The 11,840-nt window shown below is 34.9% G+C and overlaps 1 long non-coding RNA gene across 2 annotated transcripts; it reads left to right on the top strand.

Moving 5' to 3' along the window:
- LOC107637667 lies at positions 9,917-11,438 on the top strand. 2 transcript variants are annotated; one of them, XR_002360201.1, is made up of 2 exons: positions 9,917-9,984; positions 11,129-11,438. It is a non-coding gene; the product is annotated as an uncharacterized LOC107637667 (long non-coding RNA). The 2 variants fall into 2 exon arrangements; XR_001619451.2 differs by lacking the exon at positions 9,917-9,984 and adding an exon at positions 10,909-11,030.

Raw genomic sequence — 11,840 nt, 5'->3', positions numbered from 1 at the left:
TGATGGTATCTCTGATCTCAAGGCGTCCCTTCAGCATACTTTTGAGATGAAAGATCTTAGTTCTCTCAGCTATTTTCTTGGTCTCGAGGTCATCTCCACCGATGATGGCATCTATCTCTCTCAGGCTAAGTATGTTTCAGATCTTCTTGCTCGCGCTGGGATTATAGATAGTCGCACTGAGTCTACTCCTCTTGAGCCTAATGTTCGATTTACCCCTATGGATGGCACTGTTTTGGATAATCTGACTCTCTATCAACAGTTAGTTGGCGGTCTCGTCTACTTAACTGTCACCTGACCAGACATCGCCTATCCGGTTCATGTACTTAGCCAGTTCTTGTCAGCTCCTCGTACTACTCACTATGCGGCAGTTCTTCGCATTCTTCGCTACATCAAAGGCACTCTATTTCATGGCCTTTATTTTTCTGCCCATTCCTCTTTGTCTTTTCAGGATTACTTCGATGCTAATTGCGCTGGTGATCCCACTAATCGTCGTTCTACTACTGGTTACTGTTTGTTTCTTGGCGACGCTCTCATTTCTTGGCGTGCTAAGAAGCAAATGTTCACTGCTCGCTCAAGCACAGAAGCTGAGTACCGTGCCCTCGCTGACACCACTGCTGAAGTTATCTCAGTTCGTTGGCTTCTCGAAGATCTGGGTACTCCTCAGTCGTCCCCTACTGATGTTTTTTGTGATAATCGCAGTGCTATTCAGATCGCCCATAATGATGTGTTTCATGAACGCACCAAACACATTGAGATTGATTGTCACTTTGTTCGGCAACGTATCCTTATTGATGATGTTCGTCTCATTGCTGTTGGAACACTAGATCAGACTGCTGATATCTTCACGAAAGCTCATCACCCGACTCGTTTCTGGATTTTGTTATCCAAACTCAAGTTGGTATCCTTAGCTCCCACTTGAGTTTGAGGGGGGGTGTTAGAGAATCATTAGCATCAATTTAGACCAATTAGTATCGTCTATATTTATATAGTATATCTGTATATTAATTATAGGATTCTATGCCTTTATTACTCTGATTCATTTAGCACCTATAAATACCCCTTGTATATTGTATCTTTTATCACACTGAATAATACACTTTTCAGATTACTCTCTCAGTCTCTTATTTATAACAAGTAGGTTGAGTTTGACTCGTGCTTGTTAGACTGACTAATGTGGATGTTAATACATTTAATTTTAATATTGTGTAAATAATTTTCTACGTATAACCAACGCTTTTTAATTTGAATATGGAACCAAAGGAGGTGTTGGACTCGCATATGGGGAGGAGAGGTGCTTCACCTCGATGTGGGATCAGAAGAACCACAACTCGGACCCTACGAGTTGTGTCCCTCAAAACGGATGATCCGAGTTGCGTATATAAAAATGCACGGTCCGTGTTGTGACAGGGAGGACACGTGTTGCGCAAAGGCTTCTCCCCGAACGGTGGATTACACCCAACATAGCCCCACACTCACCATCTGAGTTATCACTTTCACTATTCACTCTGAACTTCAATTTCACTCTTCTTCTTCTTCATTTTTCCATTCTTCCAAGCTTTGCATGGTGGAAGCAGAGTAATTTTTTTAATACACTTTTAATAAAACTCTGTCACTCATTTCTCTCAGTCACTTAAAAAAAAATATGAACTTGATTAATAAATTTCTTGATTTCATGAAACACAGCAAGAAGAAGAAAAAATCAGGAAAAGAAGCCGTTGAAGAAGGAGAAGAAGACGTTGAAGAAGGAGAAGAATACGCGACTAGATCTCTTCCCTCAGTTACACACTTTTGTATATGTCCATAAAACATAATCGGACCCTTCGATTAGGTTAACCGGATTGAAAAAAATATAAAAAACCAAATCGTACCGTCTGATTTGATCCTCCATAACGTTAAAAAAAAAATTACCCAGAACAAGCAAAACGGAGGGTCCGAATTCCACGCTTCAGATTTAAAATTCCTCTAACTGCAAATCGGACCATGCGATTTGTGAAGCAAAATTTTATGACCAAAGAACTCGCATGGTGCGAGTTGTTCTACCTTGGACTCAGAAAAATCTATCCCCCATTTTTGTCTTGTACGCCATATATCCATATCTGGGTAGATCACACCAAACCCTTCCATATCCATAAAATTGAGCCTATAACCAAATATGATGTTATATTAGTAAAAAATAATTTTTTATATTATTCATATAAATAATAATTTAAAAGAAAAAGATATGATTTGATGATTGTGTAAAAATTTATACTGTTAATTGTATTAAAATTAAACTCTATTTCTATTGTTATAAATTTTTACAAATTTTGAACACGACTCATTAATTAATTAAAACTCCACAGAAATAATAGAGCCCATCATACCTTCGTGGATCTAATTACTTACACTCCAAAAAAGATAATAAAAAAAACATGGCCACTCTAATATTGTTTTTTAGTTTTTGTTTGTCGTTGATCAATAGGTTGTTGCATGTACAAGGCGAAATTTAAACTTCCGATACTTGTTTAAGTGACTAATGAGTTAACCTATAGACCAACTCAATTTGATTATGGCCACTCTAATATAAGAACAAAAAGATATGAACAACCATACAGCCCAACAAAAATTGTTGCATTTTCATAATTCTATTAGTCTAATTCAACAAGATTAATGTTGGTCCTTTTTTATTGTGGTGTCAAACTCATAGCGAAGGATAGCTGAATATGAATGATTGTTTGAGTAAGATCCCGAAAAGGGTTATTAGTTACAGAGATGAATGAGACTCAATGACCTATTTCCTTATTGTTGAGGAGATAAAAAATGCGGTATTCAGCATGAATGGGTCTAGAGCTCTAGGACTAGACGGAGTAGGAAGGATTTTCTTTTAGAAGCAATTGGGAAATGGTTTAAGGAGAGGTAGTGCCAGTGGTTAATAGATTCTTCAAGAAAGGATTTCTACTTAAGGAAGTGAGTGAAATATATGTAGTTTGATAATGATACCAGTATAATATAAAAATGGTGGCAAGATTAGTTTGGTTAGTTATCAAGAAGAGTGTGTTATCTTTTTGAAGAAATAAAAAATATTTTTTGTATAAATACTATTCTTATATTATTAAATGGAACAAGCAATAATGCAACAATTCTATTTGAACAATGGGTTGTAAATTTAGCCCAATACATGTAAAAAATAAAAAAAAATATTTTACAAATTATTTAAATAAAAAAATTCACTTAGATATTTAAAAAAATATATATTTCAAATCCTAATTTACCAAAGCATTTCACTCTATACCCTCTTCCTTTCTATTCGGCTGTCACCCATACCTTCATCAATAATCATCCCACTTCACCGTCGCTGCTGGGTTTGCCACACGCCACCACCAGTATTGCTCACCCTTAATAAAAATAATCATCCACTTAAGGATAAAAATAATCATTCTCATACCTAATGAATTGAACATCCAACGTATTTTAATTATATATAACTAAACTCAATCCAATCAAAATAATTATCCACATAAAAATTAAAATAACCATCTGTATACCTACTAAAATGACCATTCTAAACTAGCCATTTTCATAAAAGTGATGATCATAATTCATCAAGAACATAGAATGATGATGCCAAAAAACTCTAAAACGTGATCATCACCTTCTAACAATAATAAAGAAATAATGGGAAAACATTTGAGGTACGAAGAGAATGCAGGGTTTCAGAAGTTCAAAGGCATTGTTCCTCAGCAAAACAGCCATTGGGGAGTACAAATATATGAAAACCACAAGAGAATATGGTTGGGAATATTCAAGATGGAAAGAGAAGCCGCCATGGCTTACAGCAGCGCCACCATCAAGCTAAGAAGCGGCGATGATCATAATGGGTCTGCACGGGGTTGTTGCAGAGTGATCTGACGTTGCTACAGAGTGCAAGCGTGATAAGGAGATGCTTCGGCAGCATCGGCGAGAGACTGGGCAGCGTCAGAACGGACAGCGGGGAAGTGCCGGCAGGGGTGTAACGGCGCGAGGTGAGGACCGGAAAACGATGATGGCGAGTTTTGGATGTGGAGGTTATGGTGAGATTAGGAATAACTGTACGTAGTGTGAATGCGTTTAAATGCTAATCCTAAATTTTTAAATTTTTTAAATTTTAAAATTTGAAATTTTAAATAATTTTTTTAATTTTAATTTTACCTTTCTTTTTTAATCTATTGTTCACATTGTTCATAATTATTATTGTTTCCCCATGCTTTCTCATAATACAACTCTACAGAATTTATTTTCACAAGCAATTTCACTCTTCATACACAAACTCTATCATGGTATCTAGAATTTAGGTTCAAGATTCATGGCTGCTTTAATCCCTTTCTCATCCACCACCTCTTCTTCCTCTACCAACCTATCAATTTCCACCATTGACAAACTCAATGAAGATACACATTGCACATGGCAGCAACTGGCTCTCCATGTAATCAATGCAAATAGATTAGGTAATCATCTTGATGCAACCAAAATTCTAGCTCAATTTGATAGTGATGCTGCACGTCTTGCTGGAACTGAATCTGCTGCTTATACCGAATGGAAAGAGAAATATGACAACCTCATGGCATGGCTTCTAAGCTCCATTGATAATTCTTTTAAAAATAGAATGTTAGATTGTGCTTATGCTCATCAAGTGTGGATAAAGATTCAAGATTACTTCACTAAAGTGTTCAAGATTTGTGTTCAACAATTAAAAGCTCAGCTTAATACAATCCGCAAGCAAGGTCTTTCTGCAAAAAACTATCTCAAAGAGATTAGAGAAGTTGTTGATGCTTTGGCCTCTCTTGTACATGTATTATATCTTGATGATCATGTCACAGCCATAACCGAAGGTCTAACTGAGGAGTATGCATTATACATATCCTCCATCTGATTCACTTTCTTTGATTGAGATTGAAAGTTTATTATTAGCACACAAAGCAATGATTGAAAAATTTAGGAAAACTGAATTAGGTGTAGTTCATGCAAATTACACTATACACAATATCAATTTAGTAGAGGATCTTCAAGACCACCCTTTGGAGGATGTAGAGAATGTGGTGGAAGGTTCTCTCGTAATGGCAGATTTTTCAATCTCGATCAACGACCTCAGTGCCAACTAGGTTATCAATTTGGCCATACTGCAATGACTTGTTTCTACCGATTTGATTCTTCTTATCAATAATCTACCATGAATCCATCTCAAACTGCATCTCAAGCTTCACCACTTTCACCATCCACTTTTCATAATCCTAGGGCATACTTGGCTACTCCATCAACATTTTTTGATCCAATGTGGCTATCCGATACTAGTGCTAGTCATCATGTAACTGGTGATGCTCAGAATCTGCTATCGTCATCTGAATATAATGACTCAGAACAAGTTATGTTAGGTAATGGTAAAGGTGCAAGTATTACACACTATGGTAAAAATTATTTGATTAATCTTGATACTCATAGAGCTTTCTTGTTAGATAAACTCTTGCATTCACCGGACATTGCATACAATCTTATTAGTGCAAGAAAATTTGCAGCTGATAACAATTGTTATTTTGAATTCTATGCTGATCTTTGCCTTGTTAAATTTCAGAAAACTCGGGAGGTTCTACTCCGAGGAACACCTAGACAAGGAATTTATGTGTTTGAACATGTTGTGTCTTGTTCTAGTCTAAATAATATTTCCTCTAATCTGAATTCTAGTGATCATGTACCTAGGGTGTTTCTTGCAAAATCTTATTCTTATAAGTTGTGGCACCATCGATTAGGCCATTGTGCCTCAAAAACAGTTCTGAGTGTAATGAATAAATGCAATATGCATCTCTCTTCTAATATTGTTCTATATAATGTGTGTAAATTTTGTTGCAATACAAAGATGCATCTTCTTCCTTTTCATCTTGATAAATATAATTACGCTGCTCCCTTAAATATCGTTTACTCGGATTTATGGGGGCCTGCTCCGATAATTTCATATCATGGTTTCAATTATTATATCTCTTTTATTGATGCTTTTAGTAAGTATACTTGTATATATTTGCTGCATTCAAAGTCTCAAGTTTTTTAGGCTTCCTTGCAATATAAAACTATGTTAGAGAAGCATACGGGTTTCAAGCTTAAGCGATTTCAAACTGATCATAGGCGTGAGTATATTTCACAAACTTTTACATAATATCTCACTGATAAAGGTATTGAGCACGGGTATTCTTGTCCATATACGCATCAACAAAATGAAAGGGCAGAGCGCAAGTATCGCCACATCACAAAGACTGGTTTGGCAATGCTTGCTACAACATCTCTTCCCTTAATTCACTAGGATGATGCTTTCCTCCCAGCCACATACATCTACAATCATCTTCTATCTCCCAATACAAACTCGGTAACTCCTTTTGAACTTATGCACTCTAGAAAACCAGATTATGAATTTTTGCGAGTGTTTGGTTGTGCATGCTTTCCATGCTTAAAACCTTATTCTCAAACAAAATTAAATTTCAAATCTTAATTATCATTTTTTCTTGGATATACTCCTCTCCATAAGGGGTATAAGTGCCTTACAAAGTCTGGCAAAATCATTATCACTCGCCATGTGATTTTTTTATGAGCGATGCTTTCCTTATGCAGAATTATTCTCCACTGATTCTGCCCCCTGAGACCAGAACTTATTTTCCTCATACCTCTCTTATTTTTCCTTTGGGCACTACCACCTCCACTGTACCATCTAATTCAACCCTTAATTTACCCTCTGATTCTTCTCACAATTTACCTACACACTACTAGAAAACTAGTTATTACAGACAGATATTTCCGACGGATTTTATTCCAGGAAAATACAGACATAATTTGTGAGGGATTTTTTGTCGAAAACAAAAAAAATGAATTAGCATAAATTACAGACGGAAAAGAGAATCCGTCGATAATTCTGTAGAAAAAATTAACTTTTTTCATGGAAAATGGTTACCGACGGAAAATTCGTCTGTAATTAAATGGACAAAAATACTGTGTTTTATTAAATTATTACAGACAGAAAATCTATCTGTAATTTAAAATTTTTTGTCGGAAATATTGAGTTAAACGTCCCCGCCTTATCGAAGCTCCATTCACACCACACATTATCAAATGAGCTTCTCCTCTCTCCGTCAAGGCGTCAACGAGCTACTTCTTCTCTCCGCTGCTGCCGCCGCCGCGCGCATTGCACGAGCCCCTCCAGCGCCGCTTGCATCGCGTTGCTCCCTTTTTCACCATCGTCGCAGAGCCCTTTCCGCCGCTCTCATCGCATGTTTGCTCCCTTCATCGCCATCGTCGCAGTGCTCTCTCCGCCACACAAGTTATCTTTTCAATAACTATTGTATCCATGTACTCAAGTATCCATGTTTTCTGTGACATATATTCCTAGCTAGGTATTCTAATCTATGATAGCTTGATCTGATCTATGAATTTCCTTTTCTTTTTTTTGTTGACATAATCTTTTCTTATTCCAACTCATAAACCACTTTAAATTTTCCTAAATTATAAAAACCTACCAAAATCTAAACTAGAATTAACCCATAGAAGGTGGAATCAGAGCCTAACAGCAGCATAAAAAATTTTTCTGTACGCTTATTTTATAAAAAAAACATACATCTTTTATGTTCAAAATTTTGATTTCTTATGTTCTATGTTTCTTGTACTGGATTGCAACTAGTTAATGCTATTACTTTTTTCTAAGTGGCCAATAATAGTAATACAAGTGATGAATTCAATGCACGTAATGATTGTCAAACACTTGATTGTTAGTTGATTATGAATTTTTTTTAACTATCAATCATTTCTGTTTTTTTCCTTTTCTAATCACAAGATTCAGTAGTAGCTTTTTGCACAAAGTCACAAACACTGCAGGATCTTTTCCTGTGTGGTCTAGTCCTGAATGTGCTAATCAATTTCTATATATAAGGTCAATATTGAACATGATTTCCAACATTTGGTTTATTTCATTGTGTATTGGTCTTGGAAGGCTCTAGGATAAATGCTTTTTGTTAATTTCTGGTGAAGTTCAGTGAAACTTGATATTAAGTTAGCTAAAAATGTAATCACCCTAGCATCTTGTGTTTGATTAGTCACAACTCAATTCGTCATTCATTAAGCTTAAAGTTGATTTTTAATTATTGCTATCTTAACAATAGGACCAAATGATGTTATACACTTAGTGTTTTGGATAGTTTCTCCTCCCGTGATAGGCCTAATTCTAGTGAAGAAGATTCGGATAAAGACAAAATGGAACAACATGAAAATGGATTAGACACTTAAGGACTTGTTCAACACCTTCAAGCAATATATAATGATCTTGTAGATACCCAAGGTGCTTTTTATTTACTAAAATCAATCTTTTTTCTGAGCCAATGTTCATGAGTTTATATTCTAGTAGTGGTGGTGCAGGTTCTAGTAGTGGTCATCATCAACATCAACATCAACATCAACATCATCATCATCATCATCAAGTAGTTGAAGAGGTTTCAGTGCAAAGGGTGAAGAAGGAGGAGGTTAATGCAAAGATATCAGCATGGCAGAACAACAAGATTGCAAAGATTAACAACAGATTCAAGAGAGAAGATGCTGTCATCAAAGGCTGGGAGAGTGAGCAAGTTCAGAAGGCTACTTCTTGGATGAAGGAAGTTGAGGTAATTAACTTTTTCCTCAAGGTCTTATTTGCATGTTGCTACTCTTCTTGTTCCTTTTTTATCTTTTGTTTTTTATATTTACTGTATTGGTGAATTTTCTTGGAATTTATAATTACTCTGAAGACTTAAAATAGATCTCATGTTTTTTTGTGCTTTACAACTGTCTTAGATTGATTGATTATTGATCCAATCAAATTCATGAAAAAGGTCAATTTTGGTGTTAAAGGAAAGATTGAATTAAGGTTAGGTAGTGAGTAACTGAGTAAGTGACCTGATGACAAATGCTCAATTTTGGTAGCAAATTTTTTGAATGAACCTGCAGGTTTTAAGCTTTTATCAATATCCAAGAATCAAAATAAGATCATGACTCATGACAAATGCTCTTGCAACATCTGTCAGTGAAATATTGCAGACTTTCGAATATACTTACCAACCGGAAAAGAATTGGGGTTTGAACATCAACAATGTCATGAACTTCAGTGCTTGACACATAAAGAAATGCCCTATTCACTCCCTGCAAGAAAATCAAGCAGAAATTTGAAAGACTTTGAGTAAGTAAAAACAACATAAAAAAAAAGAATTTTCTTGCTGCTTTTATCATGCTTTTGATTGCTGCGTGCACTTGAGATTAATACCTGAAGATTTCTAATGTGAATATTTTGCTGCGTACACTTGAGATTAATACCTGAAGATTTCTAATGTGAATATTTTTCTTATTCAATTTTACCTGTCATTGAAACATGAAATAGTAGCAGCAGGAGATAACAACAGTGCCATTGAAGACCTTTGTGACTAACTTGCCTGGCCAGCCTCTTGTAGATTTCAAGCACTATGCTGGTTATGTCACTGTTAATGATAACACCAATAATGGAGGAAGAGGACTCTTCTATTGGTTTTTTGAAGCCATCACCAACCCTCAAGATAAACCATTGGTGCTGTGGCTCAATGCAAGATTCTATTAATGCAAGATTCTAGATTTGGTGAGCCTTCTGGTTTTTCTATTAATGCAAGATTCTAGATTTTAGATTTGTAAACAACTGATTCCTCTTTTGTTTTTGTAGGATATCATACCTTCAATGTCACATGATGCTCATCCTATGGGTGTGCTTATTAATTCCATGAGTGCTCTCTCTGTTCATCATCCTGATGCTAATCCTGCACTCAAGAGTAAGTAACACAAAAAAAAAAAAAAATAGTTTTCCAACTTTTCAGCTTTTCAACATTTTTTCATCTAGCTCTGATAATTTCTTTTAAAACCCTTTATCATACTTCAATGCAGGGTTTTGATATTTACAACTCAAAGCAAGTCAGCGATAAACAAATAGCTTGGATTATCTGAAAGGTTTGGTCACTCAATTCTCTCTATTTTTTGTCAGTATCTGTGGTTTATAGGTTTTACTTATGTGTGCTGAATTAGTCATTGATTTATTCTGAATGCTACTTGCCCTGGCTAAGTTTGTTTCCTCCGAATTTCTTATGTAGCATTCATGTAATTTTATACTTATTATTTGGAATTTATCTTATTACCTCTTGGGCAATATCATTTTCCCTTTCTCAATGCAAAGAACAACAATTGCTGCAGTAATTTATCTCAGAATGGTGGGATGGCCACCTGTGCTTCCATCCAATCAACTTTCTTACACAGAAAACTTCCTATACATGCTTGATTCTCTGTATGTCTAACTGTTCTTTCTGTCAGATGATTTGAAACTACTTTATTTTCGATTTTATTTTCCGTTGTGATCTCATTATGTAAATAGGGAATATTATAGAAAATCTATATATATGTATATATGATTCCACATTGTTCATGATAATCGTTACTTTAAGGTGGCAAGTTAAGAATGCAAATCCTATCACTGTTCAAGTCCTGTTACTTGTTATCAATAAGAGTAGTCACGTATGGCCAAAGTAACACAGCTTTTATAGCCCTATATATGTAACTCCAAAACACAAGGATACAAAATATATGCATATTCATCTTAATATCACATTAAAAAGTGGAGCCAAAAAATTATTAAGTTACCCTTCAGCATATAACATCTTATCAAAAGAAAAACATTTGTCACAAACAACCACTATAGTGTGTTTTTTCTTCTCTTCAATCATCTTGTTGGAGCTGAAATTTCATTGTAGGATTCTCTAACAAAGATAGAAACATGGTATATAGTAACTTAATTCTCAAGAATTTGTGTCAGTAATTCACTACAGTACCTTCATGATGGTTAAATTTCTATCTTTTTGCATCTTTCTACTTCTTATGATAGGTTCTTGCTGCAAACCATGGTGAGAAAGAAGGTTCTAAAGGCATTCTGGCGCTCGATTTTCGAGGCTACTCGACAGATAAGTCGAAAACTGGATGATGGCTAGCAGCAGGGCTCATCTTAGGTACCCCTTTTTTTTCTTTTTTTTTTCTCTTTTTTAATCCAAAGAAATTTGAGTCATAATTTGAATTCTAAATTTGCAAACCTTTTTTTACTATGCAGGAACTGAACTAGCTGAAAGAATGTGTTATGGGAATATCTATGAACTTGGTGACATACTTGGTTGGAACTTTGAATCTTCCATCAGCTAAATTTGCTACAATATTGACCAATTTTTTGGGAACTCTCAACCTTCTTGGCCTCCTTGGTGGCTTCTTAACTGATGTTGGCATTCAAAATTTATATGATGCTATAAGAACAATACACTGAGTTTATATTTTAAATTATAGTTGATGTATCAACACATTTTGTTGATGTATAGTTGTTATTTATTATTATAGTTAACGTATCAATACACTTTGTTTATTTTTTGAATTATATTGACTTCCTTGTTTATAGTATTTTTCTTTTACTTTGATAATACAATGACTTTGTTTATTTTTTGAAATATTATAAATATTCGAATACAAATTAGATAAAAATTTCTATTTATTAAATTTATATTTATTTTGTATGAAAAAATGTGTATTTTGCAATGAAAAAATCTAAAAAAAAAACAAAAATTTTACCTTATTGATGGATTTACAGATGGATTTTCTGTCTGTATTCAGAGTTTGGAATGGTTTTCCAAGGCTCCAACTACTGATGGAAAAACTGTGAGAAAATCTATCTGTAATTACCGACGAAAAATCCGTCAAAAAGTTCGCCGTTTCAGGGAAATGGAGGGAAGAATTTACCGAGGAAAAATCTGTCGGTAACTGGTAAAAATCCGTCG

This window comes from Arachis ipaensis, chromosome B04, assembly GCF_000816755.2.
Source record: "Arachis ipaensis cultivar K30076 chromosome B04, Araip1.1, whole genome shotgun sequence".
NCBI classification, from domain to species: domain Eukaryota; kingdom Viridiplantae; phylum Streptophyta; class Magnoliopsida; order Fabales; family Fabaceae; genus Arachis; species Arachis ipaensis.
The sequence above is the reverse complement of the archived record's forward strand: the minus strand, read 5'-3'. Positions and strand labels throughout refer to the sequence as shown.